This window comes from Cryptomeria japonica, chromosome 1, assembly GCF_030272615.1.
Source record: "Cryptomeria japonica chromosome 1, Sugi_1.0, whole genome shotgun sequence".
NCBI lineage: Eukaryota > Viridiplantae > Streptophyta > Pinopsida > Cupressales > Cupressaceae > Cryptomeria > Cryptomeria japonica.
The window spans coordinates 298791907-298808788 of NC_081405.1; the positions used below are offsets into that span (position 1 = coordinate 298791907).

At 33.1% G+C, this 16882-nt stretch overlaps 1 pseudogene; it reads right to left on the reverse strand.

The window, feature by feature from the left end:
• Window positions 1-7261, reverse strand: part of LOC131046413 (naringenin,2-oxoglutarate 3-dioxygenase-like) — a 39194-nt pseudogene extending 31933 nt beyond the window's left edge.
• Window positions 7262-16882: the final 9621 nt, after the last annotated feature.

The window sequence follows — 16882 nt, forward strand, 5'->3', positions numbered from 1 at the left end:
AAATAAAAACGTGAATGATCAGACTGCAATACCCAGAAAACAATGTGGAGTGTGTAAAAACTTCAAATGTTATTCATTTCCTTCCTCCAATTATACACACCCCCATTGGATTCAACTAAATGATGGTTTTTATAACCTCCACACATACATATGGCAGTTACAACTGCCCAAGACCAATTACATCCTTGGTTTGCAATTTTTAGAACATGGTTTGTTGCTTGACAACACTTAATGCCACAAATGACAACTTTGATGAATATGAACTCCAAACTTGTAAGACTTCACATGAACCTTCCAAATACATAAAAATGGACTTCAAATGATCTTTTACAACCTTTTTTACCCTTTCATGACTTGTTTATACAAATTTGACCTCATAAACCCAATCAAGACCTTATTAGGACAACTCATTACAATTAGCTCTTTTAGCCTTACATGTGACATCGTAATGACTCAAAGTACATTAAAATGACCATATAAACTCAAATATGAGTGAAATGATTCATGACATGATATTTAACCTCCTGGTGTACGTTTGGGTTAGGTGCTCCTGCACCATACTACCGACCTTGAAAGCTTTCCAAGTCCCTTGGAAATAACCTGCAAGAAAATTTTGTATCTTGGTTTGAAACTTTGTCTTTGTCTTTATCTTTATCTCTGCCTCTTCGTTTCATCATTCTCTCATTATCCTCATGCTACTGCTACCAACTTCAAAAAGGTAATCATCCTCTCAACTACTCACATCCATGGAGTATCCAATGGCTGCAACTCAAGGTGTTCCTCAGGCATCCACCTCTCCTACTGTACACACACAAACTCATACTTCCTTTGCCTCACCTAGGAGTATCTTTGTCCTCTCTCCCTAGTCTTTTGGCAACCACAACCAGGTCCTCTCCTCAACCCGTTCCTCTGCAGTTAGGTGGATTCAACACCTGCAACCAAACACAACATAAACAACTTTCCTAGCCCATATCTTTTGCTGGGCTCTGATACCAATTTGATGCAGAGCATCATGAAAAACCAACCAAGAACCCCAAATCAACCATGGAGTCCCAATCCTAGGGTGCTCAATGACCCAAAATATTCTTCAGTCTGCAACCTTGATATTTTTGAGGCATCTAAAAAGATTACTATCAACCAACTAATCCAATATCAAATCTTTCATATCGCTTTTAACCTATTGAACATTAATCAAGACCCAAACAATGCATTATGTTATCCCAATTAATGACAGTCTGATAGACCTGTACTTTGTTATTAATAAGTTTCAAACTTGACAATATATTGAAGATCGCTTTGGTGAGGTTGTAGAAAACTAGGGTTTTAAAACAATATCCAAAATTAAGAACAATCCAATGATGGAGTTAAGCGTTATGGTCCCTGCATCGAGACCGTTTTGACTGTTACCAAAAAAAAACAAGAAATTTGCATTCCCAGTCCGCCTAGGGCATCAAATATCTCATAAAATACTTAACCAATCACAATTAAACTGAATTCATTTGAAAGATAATTCAACCCTCTAGCAAACACAAAAGTTAAAAAAAATTCCAATGGTGCAATCAAAATATTTTAGTGAAACTCTCCACAAACCCCAATTTGGAGGGTTTTTTGACAGTTTTCACCAAAACTTGCATAACTTGCTTCAAAGTGATTGAAATTAAATGAAACCAAAGGGAAAACAAATTTAACTCATGCCATTATCATATACAATATATTTCCAATGGAGACAAATGACTTTTCATAAAGAAAAACGTGAATGATCAGACTGCAATACCAAGAAAAAATGTGGAGTGTGTAAAAACTTCAAATGTTATTCATTTCCTTCCTCCGATCATACACACCCCCATTGGATTCGACCAAATGATGGTTTTTATAACCTCCACACATACATATGGCAGTTACAACTGCCCAAGACCAATTACATCCTTAGTTTGCAACTTTTAGAACATGGTTTGTTGCTTGACAACACTTAATGCCACAAATGACAACTTTGATGAATATGAACTCCAAACTTGTAAGACTTCACATGAACCTTCCAAATACTTAAAAATGGAGTTCAAATGACCTTTTACAACCTTTTTTACCCTTTCATGACTTGTTTATACAAATTTGACCTCATAAACCCAATCAAGACCTTATTAGGACAACTTGGACAACTCATTACAATTGGCTCTTTTAGCCTTAGATATGACCTCATAATGACTCAAAGTACATTAAAATGACCATATAAACTCAAATATGAGTGAAATGATTCATGGAATGATCTTTAACCTCCTGGTGTACGTTTGGGTTAGGTGCTCCTGCACCATCTTCCCCTCTCATTCTATCACAACCTCCCTCCTCTCACTTGGGCTCTCTCTCATTCTCTCTCTCAAGTCTCTGCCTCTCTTTCCCTCCATTCATATATCTCTCTCTCAATTTGCTTCCTGTCTTTCCCTCCCTCCCTCTCTCCCTCCTTCCTCTCCTCTCTCTCACTTATTCTCTCGCTCTCTCCCTCTCTCTCCCTCCTCCCTCTCCTCTCTCTCATGTATTCTCTCACTCTCTCCCTCTTTCTCATTCTCCCCCTCATTCCATCCCTCACACCCTTCTCTCTTTTCAACTTTGTCATGTATCCCCCTCTCTTTTTGTCGCAATCCCTCTCTCTGTCTCTTTGTCTCTCTCTCACACACACACAAACACAATTACCTTTCAAACAAAGACATATAAAAGAAACACACGTTGGAGAAGTTAAATTGTGATACACATGAAATTTTCTTAAACATGAAGAAGTTAAAACACACACTGCTCAAAATGAATGTCAAATTTGATTCAAAGACACATCACACAAAGTGAACTACAAAGTTACTTAAAATACAAACGACACAAAAAGGTTATGTCAAAATTGCCTATAAAAAACACAAACATAGAAACAAAACACATGAACTTTCCTCAAACATGACAAAGTTTTAAAGCATACACCACACAAAGCAAATATCATTTAAATTAACTTCCAAATAACAATTCATATAAAAAATGGATGTTAAAGTTACAACATATTTTGCACAAACAAAAAGTGAATGCATGCCATAGTTTAACCACACATTAAATAAATATGCAAATTTTTTCCATAGTTTAACCACACATTAAATAAATATGCAAATTTTTTTTAACACATGGAGATTACTTAAACATGTCAAATATAAAATATTTCACAAAACAATGCTTCAAACACTTTCAAAGTAAACACATAAGCTCAACAATGGCAAAGTACAAGGAAACACACACAGTGAATCTCAAAGTTCAACCACACTTCACACTAAATTTCAAACATATAACACAAATGGTTGTCAAAGTTGATACACTCTTCACACAAAGTGAATGTTGAAGTATAAACATACACACACATGTCAAAGTTAAAACATATTTCACATTATGTTTGTTCATCTTACACATAGTTTGTTTGAAAACACACTTCACACATATAAAAGGTAAAATATTAAAGATTAAATATACACAAAGTTATTTCAAACATAGCAAACTAAAAACACAATTTGAAAAGGTTTCACAAAAAGTTACTTCAATGACACAAAAAGTAAACATTTAAGTTAAAACATGTCAAAGTATAGATAGAAAAAATGTGAATGCCAAAGTTCAAACATACAACATAAGTGAAACCAAAAGTTTTTATATTCTTAATATAAGACTGACATAAAAATTCAAACTTACACAAAAAATGCTGAAGTACAAATGCAACTAAGTGGTTGCCAAAGTTAAAACACATTTCACATACAATTTGTTTGTTTCACACATAATTTGCTCAAACATACTCTTCAAATATATATACAAAATAAATGCTAAAGTTAAAATATTGACATAAGTGAATGAAAGTTCAAACACATTTCATGCAACATTATTTCATTTTACACAACTTTTTCATTCATATAGTTCACTTAATATCATGTTTAAAATAAAATTTAAAAAATGCAATAAAAAAAACAAAACAAAAATCAACACAGAAACATCAGGCTGAAAAAATGGCCATGACCAATTACCGTTCCCTGCAACCTTAGGAGGGGGCCAATTCAACCCCTCCCAAATAATTTATTTTTATTAAACAACGAATCCATTTACATATCAATAGACAAATAAGTACAACAGTAAAATTGAAGTTTGCTGGGTGAGCTATTGCTGCAAAGAATTATTACAATCATAGTGAGAGATTTTTAAAATTAAGTTGAGGAATTAGTTTACATTATCTTCTTTAGAGTTCTGCTTCTTTTTTCCTCCTCCTTATCATCATTGCTGCTGGAAAATCACCAACCACAAAAAAAGACGAAACCAAAATAACAATTTAATTCTTTTAAAAACTATCTATAATCAAAATAGAAAAGAAAAACACGAAACAAACATATTAAAGTAGAACTCACAGAAAATTTTGCAGGGAGGTCTACAACTACCGTAATAAGCTAATATCTGTACTTGTTCTCCTTTTCCAGAATAAGTTATAGTAGACTATAAAATAAATAAAATTCTGTCAGCAGTCCTATGGATGAAGAAAGAAAATAACAAATAAAACATATTTTTGAATCATAGATGTCAATGCCCTAGCTTAATTTATATTAAAGTTTTATTAATAAAAAATTGAAAAGTAGAAAGAGTTCAAAATTTCTGTATGAGTGCTTTTCATTCTACCAGGGTAACCAAGCCAGGAACCCGATTCATAGAAAGAGCTCAAATATGTATAATATAATAATTCAGGTGATCAAATATAATGATTTAGGTGATCAAATATGACTTTTCTGGTTAATTGCAAGGATTTAATTAAGGGAAAGAAATCCAAAGCTTGTAATGGATCAGAGAGTCTATTTGAATATGTAAAACTCAGGCAAAGAAATCAAAAGCTTGAACATATGCTCTAACTTTGATGGGACAATTGCGCTGATTTCAACATTTAGAATTTATGAACAGCTTCCAAGATAGCTGGTACCCCTGCCACAGTGTCATGGTCTGTCAGGGCAAGCACTCTAAACTATTCAAAACTTTATTCACTGAATAAATAATTTTTTAAAGATTTATAGAGAAATAATTTGTATCGTTTGTTTCCCATATATATGACATCCTTAAAAGTACACCATCTACATAGCATTTGTCATCTTAAGAAAAGGTTTAAACTGGTAGATAAGGAGGACTCAAGAGACTTTGCAGCAGCCACACCTCCCACTTAGATGCCTACAACACCTTGACTGCCTACAACACCTTGACTGCACAACTAATATTTAACCAATACTGCCTGGCAATGTCATACACTGTCAATGCTATAAGGGATTTAATCATCTTCAAGTCACTTGTCACATGACCTGAAATCAGGGAGGGGGTAGTCATGGTAGTTTCAGCGAGTTTTACATAGTTGCAAGGATATAGGAATCAATTGGTAACTTGGAAGATAGGTGAGAAGATATGGAGGACAATTTGATAAAATCACCCGTTTTTGCAAGTATCTGGGAACATCTTCAGCTGGATAAAGTCAGAGCAATCATGTCCTTCATTGCAGACCAGGGGATGACTCAGCTGGGTGCCCAAGAAAAGGAGTTGACTCAACAAGCAAACAAAGCAAGCATAATATATCCTAGATTGCAGACCAACTTCATCAATTGCTGCCAAACATAAATTTAATATTAAAAAACTAATGAAATGATAACAAAGATACTAGATTGCAGACCATCACTACAGAGTAGAGAGATGAACTAGAATATCTCAAATGCTCAAGAGAATCTTTTGTTCTTTGTTGGCCAAGTTAACATTCATGTCATAAAAATAAAATATGATGACACTCTACACGTGTTCTTTGAAATTATAAAATCCCTTATAAAAACATATATTCATTAACCAAATTAAACAAAAAAGAGGAAAAATCAGCACCTGAATTTAAGTAATTAAACTCAAGAATTCCTTTGGAGGCACTGTGCATGTGGGACTTACAACATTCCTCTGCAGAAGTGTCGGAGCAGATGCAGGGCATAGGGCATCGCAACGGTCAACTGAACACACTGGAGCCATCACTCTCTCGGACAACATTCCTCCGAAGATGATTCTGAACATCACTCTCTCGGACAACATTGCAGAGGAGAGGAAATCATTGTGGGGAAAGGGCTTCTCCAGTTGAGCGAGGGGATTTGCAGAAAACAAAGAATAGGAGGACTAGATTGTCCGTGGGCTCTTGCATACTACACTTTCATACAAACTAAATAGCTTTTTATTGAGACAACATGATGTTTTCAAGAGCATTAATGCTGAATTAGTTTACTGAGATGCAGGGCAGAGGCAGATTCAGGGGCAGGCGCGAGCTTGGCGAGCTTCTTATGGCAAGCGAGTTCAATATCACAGCTCATCTTGCGAGAGAACATCTGAGTAAAGGTGATGGGCTCTTCCATGACGCACTGTTCTCCCTCCTTCAACTTCAGTGGGTACACGATTGCTTTCTGCAACGGACAATCTACTACTATTGGAGTTAACCCCAACCTGATGGTCCGCGCTCTTGAACTTCACATTGCTCAGAAACTGATCAGTCACAATTGAACCCACACTATTAGAACTAAATAACCTTGAAAATTGATGAAATTGGAGAGTAATATAGCAGGAATACTGACATGCATGCGGTCGCCGAGATTGACTGCGGAAGCTCCCTGGATAGGCTTGACAATGATCCTGTCGTCCGGAGGCCACCCTCCCGGTCTTGGAGGAGCAAAGTAATGGCTTCATATCAGGCTGTGGCTGTGGGCATTTGGGGTAGTAGTTTATCACCACCTTCTGGTCCATCTCCACGCACGCCCTGGTCACCGCCTCGGGCTCCTCACTGTACTTGTCCATAATCTCTTTGCACAGAATGAAAACAAATGTAGGGTATTCCTAATTCATAACAGGGGTATTTACATTATACCCATCACAATTAGGGAGAGAAATTACGGATAGAGAGAGAGAGGACTTACCTTCATCCAGCGAGTGTAGTTAGTTACGTTGGTGCAGGGGTTGAGCGAAGTAAGCGCAGATTTCTCTCCAGTGCAGATGACTGCTCACCAAGAATCCTCCACGCTTTCCCTCTCGCATGTGGTATCCGAGCTTCTCCTCCGATGGAAGGGCGAAGAAGTCTCGAGAGAACTGAGACATGGTGCACACCAACTCCTTATAATTCCTCGTTGCTTGCAGGCATTGCTTACTTTCTTCCTCTCTCTGGCCCCTGCATTCTGAGATCGTCTGCCATTTTAATAGGTGAAAGAAGAGAGCGTCTTTTTTTATTAACGGTAGCATGCTTTTTCCAATAGTTATGTTAATATAACAGCTATGTTTTTAAACGGTAGTCTGCTTTTATGTTTTTATAACGTACGATAGCATGTTGTTTCAAGTGCAATTATAAATATTTCTAAACTGACACTCGTATTTATAAGAGTATTTATAAGAGGTTCAATTTATAAGAATTATAAGTAAAATTTTAAAATATTTTAGTAGTATATAATTAGTAGTTGTATAACAATATAAATCTATATATGTTTTGATTTTAAATATGAATTTTGATTTGTACAAATAATCATTATATCATACAATTTTTTTTTTTTTAGACAATTAGATTCTTTTGAAATAAAAAAATGAAAAACTATCTATCCATATTTATTTAGACACATGTGGTATAGGTAATGGTACATGAATGATGAGGCCATTCAAAATTTTAAACTATCTATCCAAGAGAAGGAGGAATTTGACCTTTTTTTACTAAAGTCAACTTTAATTGTATTAGAATCTTATGATGAGAAGCTTCTATCTTACTGAGAAAGAGAAAACATAAGACATTGTAATAGTTTCAATAAATTGCTAGTTCTAATTTGTAAATCATTACTCCTCATGCATTGGAAAAGTCTTTGAAAAATCCTAAAATTTATCCCTCTAAATATGCCAAATGAGTAGAGACGGGGAAACCCACTACATGCTTCCAAATATAGAGCTCTTGTAAAGAAAAGGCTAGTTAGAAAATATACGAAGCATTATTTTAGAGGAGCACTCTTCTAAAGAAGATGATCCCATAACCATTCCCAACATTTACAAGTAAATTTAAAGTGAACAAATAGATTATCTAAAGTAGCATTAACTTCCTTATATAATGAACATCTTAAATCCACAAAATTATTAATTTTTTTGCACTCTGTCACTTGTAACAACCTTATTTTGAAATACTAGCTAAGAAAAGGAACTAGCCTTCAAAAGACACGGTTTATCACAACATAGGCTAAGAAGTAAATTTTGTGAAGGAACAAGTCCTTGTTAGCTACTATATTCTTCTTTAACACAATAAAAACCAATTATGAATCCCAACAAACTTAATTTGTCCTCTTTTCTAGAATAGAATACTTGTCCCTTGTCTATTATACTCTTTAAAATAGATTTTTTTTATTTTCTAGGAAATGATAGGAAGAGAAATCTCTCCATTTAACAAATGGTAGGTTATTATTCTAACTGACCTCAATCTTATCTTCCACTTGTTCTCCCATTCTACTAATAAATTAGATTTTTAGAATAATATATATTCTCCTATCAAATACATCATATCCATTTCAAGAATCATTCCAAAATAGAGTCTTCTTTCCATTGTGAATGTAGTCCATGGTAAATTTGAAGATATAATTTCCCTACATTTGATTATAAAGTTCTATATGCAAGAACGTTGAGGTGGGTTGGAAATTTTTAAAATGAATGCAATCAATAGAATCTAGATACTAATTTTGTAAATTTTTATACCATTTAGATCTTAGTGAAGCATAAAGTTTGCAAGCTAATTTTGTGTCCAAAGAAAAATTATAGACTACTAGATCTCTAGTTCCAAACCCCCAAAGGGGTTTAAACTTGCGTTCTCTTAGTCCAATAAAGCCAATTCATGTTTTTCACCCTTATCACTCTATAAAAAAGATCTCATGATAATTTTTGTCATGCAATAAATAACATTTGATGGCATAAACAAATGAGACATCATGTAAGTAGGGACAACTGATAAAATAGACTTAACAAGAAGGATCTTCTGACCATTGCCAACTACTTACTTTCCCAAGAGTATAACTTAGAGTTAATTGATGAAATCACTCTATCCAAAAAGGTAATCTTACTCATTCACAAAAATAAAGGAAGTCCAAGATAAGTGTATGGAAGAACATCCCCTTTAAAACCCAATAAGTTAAAAAAAAATTCATAATAATGCTTGCAACAGTATTAAAGAATTGTTTTTTAGATTATCCTTGTTGATATATTTCTTGACACCTAGTAGTAGTTAGATAGCACAATACTAATTTCAAAAACTTCTTTGTAGTAAAAATTATCAAACAACAAGGTATCATCTACAAACAAAGTGAGTAAATGGGGAACCTCATCAGTTATTCTAATAAAGCTCTAGCTTCCCCTCATATTTTCTATCATAATAATTCTACTCAATGATTTTATCATAATGATAAAAATATAAGGGAAAGCGAGGTCCCTTTGCCTTAAACCTTGTTAGGAGTGAAAGAATCCTATTGGTGATCCATTAATTAGTACTAAAAACCTAGTTGAAGATATGCACTCAAAAATTAATTTGCACCAAGGAGAGCTAAAGCCAAATTTATAAATTATAAAAGAAAACTTCAACTAACCTTATCATAAGCCTTCATTATATCAAGTTTGATTCCATAGCCATAATTATTCTCTCTTAAATAGAATTCATAAATATATGACCAATTAGAATATCTTTATAGATTTCCTTACCTAACATGAAATCGCCTTGCTCCATAGAAATATTATCTCAAATAATTATAGATAATATGCATGCTAGACCTTTAGTAATAATCTTGTAAATTGTATTGCACAAAGAGATGAGACCAAAATAATTATAAGAATTATTTGACTTGGGAATAAGAGCAATGATAGTGTTGTTCAACTTGTTAAGTATGTTGTTATTCCTTTGTGCCTCTTCCATTGTCAACCAAACTTCTTGCCCTACAATATTCTGTATCATTTCATCTTGAATATTAGGTACTATTTATATGAATATGGAAGGATAAAATAGAATATCATTCTATACTTCAAAGAGTAGGAATTGAATTTGATATAAAAGATCTAGTCTTCAATAGAGATCTCTATCATGATAGGAATCATCAACCTATAATAGTTTTTGAAATAAATTAGCAACCTTTATTTGTATGTTTGAGAAATCTCATATATCAGATAACTAACTTTTCTAGCACGTCATCCACTGTCAACAAAATGAAGAGCATTACTCATCCACATGGTTAAATGTTAGGAGAAATCAGATAGAATAAGGAAACATAATTGAAACCTAATAAGTTATACGTTGGAAGAGGATCAAGTAAGTAGAATCAAATAAAGCAACTTAAAATTCTGCAAGAAATAAAATATAAAAAGATAGAATAACAATTATAATTATTTTGGAATCAAACAACAAAGCAAGAGAATTCAATTGTCTAAAGAATGGTTTGAATCTAGGTTGAAGGGAAAGAGACCACATAAGAAAATAGTAGAAAATATTTTGATAGAAAAGTAAACTATGGATATAATAATTAATCCATGGTCCATAATTTCAAACAAAGTTCCAACTAAAAGTAAAGACAACACAAAAGTAAATATTTTAAAGGTGAGACAATTATATTGATACAAAGAAATTTAAATACCGATAAGGTTCAAATAGATAGATAAGCATGCGATCTATCCTATGATTAGATCCATGAAACATTTGAGCCCTATCAACAACTTATCTAAAAGTAATGCAGTAAACAAAAAGTCCACTATGTTAGTCTATTGCAAGAATCACACCAACACCCACAAATCCATTCACTATGAGGTACAAATATTTTGTAATTATAAAAAATTCATAAAAATAATAAGTAAATTCAAATAAACTTGTGAACATAATACTTTTTAAGGCCAAGCCACAAGTTTGAAGCACCAAATAAAGATGTTTTTGAAAATCCAATATTAAAAAAAACTGAATATCTAATGAAATAATAAATCAAATCTTTAAACCAAGTTAAAAGGAAAAAATGACAATACTAACATAGAACCACTAATGCCATATTTACAAACAAGAAGAAAAGAGAGCTCTAGAAAAAGTAAAATGTGTTCAAGTGAAAGAATTCATAAAAAGAAGCAACATAATTGTCCACCTATAATTTATTTAACATATAAATGTTGCCCATGATATCTTACAAAGTTTGTAGTATATTATTAATGTTGTGAGGTATAAAATTTTGAAAAAAATTAAAATTTAAAATATACATCTTCATTAAAATTTCAGTGTGAATTGTGAACTACTTGTCATTGGAACTTATCTATCTATTTGAACCTTATCGATATTTAAATTATACAAATCAGCTAGCATTTTGTTTTTAACTTCTTTCCCTCTAAATTCTTCCTCGCCATTAGTGTGATTTGTGAGCTCCTTGTCATTGGAGCTTGGATTCAAATTCAAAACTATTGATACATTTTATTACTTAATAGCTTGAAATAAAATGAACAAGTACAAAAATATTGAATTTAAAAATATATCATAAGATTTTATATTACATAAATTTATGTAAATTACTTATATATTTTTAAATAGTATAAAAATATTAAAAACACATCACATTATTGTATGTATTTAAACAATTTAAAAATAAAAATAAAATAATTTAAAAATAAAAGAAAATAATTTCAAAATAAAAGATAATTGTCTCCTAGATGAAAGAAAATTTGAAATTCACCTATTTAATTTGCACCAGGTAAACAAAATTTATTTAACCAAAAGCCTTAAATATTGAAACATTTCTAAATTTCCCTTGATATCCAGATAAGGTAGGTAACTTAGTGTGGGGCATATGCATATAGAAGTTATTGTCACTTTGAAGATTTCTAAATTCTTGCCTAAATGTGGGTAGAGATGTTTGAGAATAGTGTACTCATAACAATGTCATTGACTTCAATTCATTATGTGAAATACCTTATTATGTTTGATTATTGATATACAAGACATTCATTAGATGGCTTAATAACTAAATGTAGTTTTGCAAAACCATTTTAGAGGCATTTGAGTTGTCAGTTCCTTTTTAAAAGTATTGGATAGGTAAAATGAAGGAATCGATTTATCTTCAAATTTCATTTATGCCCTTTTTCTTGGCACAGATTTCGAGAAAAAAATAAAAAATAATAAAATAAAATAATTTTTATTTTTACCCTCTTTATGCCCTACAAGAGGGTTTTTTTTCTTTTGGTCGTAACTTGGTCATACGGAGGCATTTTTCGACAAACCTTATATCGTCGGAAAGCTCTTTCTGAGCTCTATCCAGATCTAAAAGTTTGAATTTTTTATTTTTCTTTTTTGATGGTTTTTTTTCTATCAAAGCCAGAAGTTCATTTTTGCACTCCGGGAGACATAACTTGAGCATCCAAACTCCGTTTTTCGAAAACTTTATATCGTTGGAAAACTTGTTCTGTGTTCTTTCCATTCATATGAGTTTTATTTCCATGTTATGCTCCAAGTATATTTCATTCATTTTTTTCTTTTTAGCACTCTAGTGAATATCTTGGATGTTTCAGGTCCTAGGATCTCTTTCTTTGAGTAGGATGTCTCATCTTTGGTTGTTCTTTCTATTTCTAGTTCTCTGTCTCTTTTGATCATTGTGGAATTTTCTTTATGCAAATGCACTGAGATAAAGTATCATCATGCATTGTATACTTGGGATCTTGCACACCTTGTGTCTTATTGTACATGGACTACTTATAAAGTGCCATGGGGGAGTTGATGTTTGCCTTTGTTTTCCATCTACCTTTTTCATGTGAGTGTTCCTTCCATGACATTAGCCTCATGATGTGTGTCAAGTGAGTGTTCCTTCCATGACACTATGTACTTTCTCTACACCTTCGATGTTCCTGGTTCTTCGTCATGCAGTTCTTGTTGGTCATTCTTTTCAGTGTCCCTGTCCCTCTCGCTTTTCAGCATTATGGGGAGGTTTTTCCTATTGTTCTAATGCTTCCTTGGTTCATTTGATCATCTCTTTAGGCTTTGATGTTTCATGTCATCTGTATCTTCGAGTTCAGTTGTTTGCCTTTGTTTGCCATATGATTCGAGTAGTGTCATTTGAGGGCACTCATGCAGATTATAGCCTTCTCTACTTGGTCATGTTCTATTTAAGTGGAGGTTCTTCATATCAGTAGTTACTCTTCGACAGTATTTGCAACTTCTTCATGTTTCAGTGATTCTTCTGCTTGTCTTTTGTTTCTATCTTCTGGAACGCTCTTGTTTGGAGGCTTCTTAGTCCTTCACTTGAGCTTTCATCTCTTCTTGGAGAGGAGTTTTTGTTCCCACAGGGTTTTCTCCTTTTTCTACACTTTACAGAGATTTTATTGTACTTGGGTACCTCATCGAGCCTAGTTGTCGGGACCCATTGTTGCTTTCCTGCATTTTTTACATGCTTTTTAAGTCCTTAGTTTTTTTTTAGCTACTCCCTAAGTTCATCTTAAGGGGGGGTGTTGGAGTTATCTTTTATTAGCTAATAATTATTTATTTAATTATTAATCTATTATACTCCATGCTTAATCTAAACTTAGGAATCTTATAATTCTTTAGGGTTTCGAGTATCCTTTTATAAGGATTCTCTCTTTGTATTTTTATAACAACTATAATTATTGAATTGCATTCTTGTTGCACAATCAATATGACTCCTCTTTTCTGGATCTCTGAATTCTGGCCTCCATAGCTTTTTTGCTTCTCTCCTTCTATGACAGGTTTGCATGCAGGTGATCTTTAGGAGCTGTAGAGTTGATTTTTCCTCAACTTCAATATGATTTCTAGAAATAGGCATCCAAAGTTGTTTAACCTGTCTCTCCTCGAATACTCGGGAATCAATAAAGTATAAAGAAGCTATTGCACTAAGTCTCCCAAGCATGAGGTATTGAATTAAAAGTTGAAACAAATAATAGTACACTAGATTATGAGTGTTCACTCTTTATTTGATTTGTATACACAATAGATTGTACAATGGGTGATGAAAATTACTAGTAAAATATCTCAATAACACTAAAGAAACAAAGTTTATATTTGCTTAATTAGGTCCGTGAATTGTTCCAAACAACTTGAAGTGGATAAGAATGTGCAAAAATGTGAAAGTAGCTTGGAGCAACATAATTTTGATTATGAGAATGATTGGGAATCTAAGTGGTTACTACCTATTAAGAACTTATTGTGTGATGCAACTAATGTGTTGAATTAAATGAAAATATTAATGATGATGAAGACTATCTTTTTACACCTAAATTAAATAAAAATAGTATTGATGACAAAACCTTTTTTATTTTTCTTAAATTGTTTCTAAATTCCATCAAACCCCTTAGTGATGGCCAAGACTATCATTTCATAGATAATATCATGTGAATGTTATGTAGGACAATGTTGGAAATATGGATGAATTGATTATGTGTTGCATTGATGTTTTGTCATTGATGTCAACACTAGTTGTTTTGGTTGGTTACTGACAGACAGGTTTTGGTTACCGGTAGAAGATCTTGTGTTACCAGTAAGGGTTTAAGGTTTAACCGACAGAGGTTTCACTAAGAATATTTGATAGAATGCATAAGTGGTGTTGGTGCAACTTCTAGATGGAATCTAGGATGCAGAAGGTGATCCTTGATCGTGCCTCAACTGATTGGAGACATTGCTTTGGCATGGTGGACCCAAATTAGGTCTGGTATCATGTTAATGTGTTCTCTACATGTTACAAGGATGTTTTATGGATTGGTTATTATTGTTTTGGTCTTAAGCCGACATGGCATATCATTGTAATATGGATGTATGTAATGATCTTATTGTAATATCTTTTAGGTGGCCGACCCAATTGGTTTAGGCCTTAGGGTTTGTATAAATTGATGTAAGATCTCATTGTAGATCATGGTATGGAATGAAAAATATGTATCGTGGTCATGGAATGTAATATCATATGCAAAGGAGATTTGGTCGATCATAGGTGATCAAACTGGGTTTAAGTAAGAGGTCAAAGGCCTCCGGTATTGAGCTTAACTGGGACTGTAATCAGGCATGGTAGATGCTATCTCTAGTAGTTCATTCTTCTGGATTGTTGTCCAATTATCTTGAGGTGGTTATAACCTCTCTGTAGTAAGTGAGACTCTTTTGTAATGAGCCTTATGCTCTAGGCAGTGTGCCTTCCTGCATGTGTAGGCCCTTCATTGTATCACATACTTTCTGCAGAAGTATCATCTGACTGTGGGTAGGCTTCCCACCGTGCTTTTTCCCTTTACTGGGTTTTCTGTGTACAAATCATGGTGTTATGTGGTATGGTTGCATTGTGTTAATTCTCTATTTTATTCTTAAGTTTTATTACTTACCGGTATCTGTTTCTGCTATTCCGACATTCAATGTTTATGTGCTCCGGTTAAAAGTTATAAAGTGGTTTGATTAATATAATCTGTTGACAATTGATTCACCCCCCCCTCTCAGTTGTCATCCGGTTATCCTAACAGGATACATGCACAATTTTTTTTAGGTTTAATAATTTACTATTTAAATTACAAATTTTTACTAATTTAAGTTTCAATTTGTTTCCACAATTGCACATTTATAATACTTTAGGTCTTAATTTGGCAACTCAATTGTAAATATATTGAAATTCGGACAAGTGATTTGTCACCTCGATTTAAAATTTACGAATTTTTAGTCTTAATTTGTGATCAATTAAAAAGTTTACAAAAACTTCAAGCTTGATAGACCACCTTTCCTTTCTAATTAATTTTCTTGGAACTAAAACTTGTTTATAAATTATGTTATAAAAAAATTATTTATTTGATTCAAAGTTATTTTCCTATTTATTATTTTTGCATTTGAATTCGTGACTAAATAATTTGGGAACAATTTTTTGAGAGAAAATATGTTCTTTGTTTTTTGGTTTTTTTTTTTCATCCAGCTCCATGGCTTTGTTACTATTAAGCACGCTCCATGACTTTCACCTCGTATAAAACATTGGCAGACTATTTGTTTAATTTGTCTCTTACTCTTTGTTTCCTACAAGTCCCCTCATTTTCCTATAGAAGCCCTTCCCGTGGATCAACGATGACAACTTCCACCTAGTGATCTTCAATAGTGTGATGACACCCATGCTTCAATAGAATTTGCAATGTTTAACTCTAATGCCCCAACACTTGACCTCTCCAATGCCATGTATCTACTTTGATGCCTTATAAAGACCATTCACATCTTTCTTGATTATTTGTCTTCTTGTTACCCATGGCTCAAGTAAGAGCAACAATAGGGTTGCTAGCATATCTATGAGACTATTAAGTTTAATACTTGGAAGTTTCATTATTTCAACACCTAAAACTTCATCAAAATAAGAAATCTACTTAAGGCATAATGAATCTAATAGCTTAGCCAAAACAAAATCCTTCGAGGAACAAAACACAAATATTTCTCATCTCAACTAGAACTTAGATCTCAGGCAACCCAAATTTAGTATAATGATAGTAAAAATGTAATCTAGTTCTCTCTTTAAAATTATCTCAAAATAGATAAAGCTTAGTCCATATAACTATTGGAGACTATATCTTCCATGAAAGATAGATTAGGATGACATAGACATAAGTTTTAAACCCTCAACCATATATAATCCTCAAGAAAAAAGGACAACAACTAGAAAGATTAAGAAACTAATAGTAGAAGTGCTTTGGGTTGAAAATTGCATACTAATGGGTGTGAGAATTAGCTATTAAGACTCTATTACTAATGAGAGGTTATTTTTGTCATGAATGTTAATGTTAGATTTATATGTGAATTCATTATGGGATTATTACCCTTTTTAAGGCAGGGAGTGGGAGGGTTTATTAACAAACT